Raw genomic sequence first — 2,703 nt, forward strand, 5'->3', positions numbered from 1 at the left:
GATGCCTGTTTAAGCAGTGTGACTACTGACACCTTCCTCTAGGCCATCAATGATTGGGAAAAGCTTCACAGTCATCGGTACCATTGTCATTGCCCTGGGGTTGGTATGTGTGTAAATAGCTCGTAATAAAGCTTGCTTACTTTATATATACATATATATATATATATATATATATATATATATATATATATATATATATATGGCCCGATGTAGGAAGAGGCCTTGGGTGTGGGCTTTAAAGTTCCTTCTGCCTGAGCACATGCTGGGACAGCAACAGGAACACAGATTGGTCACAACTACCTAAGAAGCTGGAAGGGCACAGCAGACCTGGAAGATCCTGGTGAAGTTTCTTCTGTCTGATCAGTTCACAGTGCAAAAGAAGGCTGATGGGTTAGGGCCAGAGGTCACCCAGAAAGAGTCTGTGGTCAGCCAATGCCATTGTGTTTCAAGGAACAGTCAGGGAGGTAGGGGAGAAATCAGTGAAAGAAACGAAATGCTTGGATGAGAGCAAGGGGGAGAAGCAAGGTGGGTGACTAAAGCTTGGACCTCAAGCTTCACAGGGCCTCATCTTTACTCAGTATCAGTCTCCTGCACAGTGCCTTGGTCTGTCTGTAATCATGGACTCCAATTGTGTGCTCTAATAAGTCCATGGGGAGGTTTCTCAGTAATGACCCTCCCTGGAGATCATTAAACTCCAGGACACTTTGAAGTCTCCTACTGACTTTAACTTCTCTTGCAGTTACATCATTCTCTCACTGCCTGAGGTTCATGGACTCGGCACCAAATGCACCATGGGGATCATTACAATTCAGCCATTTTCTTCCTGTCTTCTAGACTTGTCCTGTTAGTTAGTGAAGTATCAAAGCTGCTGGTAAAGAGGAAGTTTCAGTGACAACTTTACAGAAAACAGTATCTTTATTTAAGAGTAGTTTCCATTAGCTCAGAGTTTTGAGAAGAAGTGATAGCATCATTCTCTAGTTGACATTGGTCCAAAGTTTCTCCTAAGGAGCTCTGTATGTGTAGGAAAAGCAGCCCCTTGAAGTCCTAGACTGTATGGATAACCTTGCTCCTTCCCTCCTCGTGCCCAGCACTTCTCTCAGCAACCATATGGGACCTCCCATGTGGGAATGTTTGAGATAGGTAGGAAATGATGTATAGAAATACAATTACCGAGTTGGCTGTGAGGATGATGAGATAGAAAACTGGAATTCAGGCAGGGTTGAAGCTCCCTCAGGATCCAAAAACCAACTGGGTAGGTGAGATGTATCTGTATGATCAAAGAGTAAGGGGAGGGGAATCTGGAGAAGAATGGAGAGTTCACGTGTCCAGATAGTCTGCTGGAAAGGTGGCATCCAATATGGTCTGTTTAATCAGGCCAGGTGGAAATACCTGAAAGACTGGGGAGATTAAGTGAAGTGCATAAGAGACAGACTCCTAGCAATGAAAGTATGGGAGAAGATGAGTACTTTTTCTACTCCTGCAATACACATCCTAAAAAATAATATTCTAGACGTGTTCCATCATTTCAGATAATTGTAGTGTGCTGATCAAGATAAAGAAATCTATATCTGCTGGAAGGTCCAATCAAATTCCTCAACACATCCTGGAAAACATCCATGACATCACTTTCCTAATGGCTTCCTTGAGCTCCTGGTTCCTCATGCTGTAGATGAGGGGTTCAATACTTGAGGTAGCACTGAGTATAGAACTGCCACTGCCAGGTTCAGGGATGGGGAGGAGATGGAGGTGGGCTTCGGGTAGGAAAAAATGCCAGTGCTGATAAACAGGGAGACCACGAACAGGTGAGGGAGGCATGTGGAAAAGGCTTTGTGTCGGCCCCGCTCAGAGGGCATCCTCAGCACGGCCCTGAAGATCTGCACATAGGAGAGCACAATGTAAACAAAACACCCCAAAACCACAAAAACACTAAATGTGAGAAGCCCAATTTCTCTTAGGTAGGAGTTTGAGCAGGAGAGCTTTAGGATCTGGGGAACTTCACAGAAAAATTGGTCAATAATTGCCTCTGCAGAATGGCAGTGAAAATGTATTGGCAGTGTGCAGCAGAGCATAGAGAACCCCACTGCCCCAGGCAGCTGCTGCCATCTGGGCACAAGCTCTGCTGCTCAGGAGGGTCCCGTAGTGCAGTGGCTTACAGATGTCAATGTAGCGGTCATAGGACATGATGGTGAGAAGACAATATTCTACTGAAAACAAAAAGAAGAAGAAAAAGACCTGTGCAGCACATCCTGTGTAGGAAATGGCCCTGGCATCCCACAGAGAACTGGCCATGACTTTGGGGAGAGTGGTGGAGATGCAGCCCAGGTCGAGGAGGGCGAGGTTGAGGAGGAAGAAGTACATGGGGGTGTGGAGGTGGTGGTCGCAGGCTATGGTGGTGAGGATGAGGCTGTTGCCCAGGAGGGCAGCCAGGTAGATGCCCAGAAAGAGCATGAAGTACAGGAGCTGCAGCTCCTGCGTGTCTGCAAATGGCAGGAGGAGGAACTCTGTGATGGAGCTGCTTTTGGACATCTGATCCTCCTGGACAAAGGGGACAATCCAAGGCGGAAATTACACTGATAATTAGGAGAGGCATGTCTGAGAAACAACCTACTCCTCATTGAAGAAGTGACCTTCTCCTTTCTGAGACCCGCAGCGCCCTGGGCAGCTCCCCGGACAGGCTGAGTGCTGAGCCTGGCAGGCGGCAGA

General features: G+C 46.9%; 1 pseudogene across 1 annotated transcript; it reads right to left on the reverse strand.

Annotated features, from left to right (window-relative positions):
• Positions 1-1,658: 1,658 nt before the first annotated feature.
• On the reverse strand, positions 1,659-2,448 carry LOC309890912 (olfactory receptor 14A16-like; annotated as a pseudogene). Its single transcript has one exon. The product of its transcript is annotated as an olfactory receptor 14A16-like (transcript).
• Positions 2,449-2,703: the final 255 nt, after the last annotated feature.

The sequence above is a fragment of the Aythya marila genome, assembly GCF_965140915.1.
Source record: "Aythya marila genome assembly, contig: HAP1_HAP1_SCAFFOLD_153, whole genome shotgun sequence".
Taxonomy (NCBI): Eukaryota; Metazoa; Chordata; class Aves; order Anseriformes; family Anatidae; genus Aythya; species Aythya marila.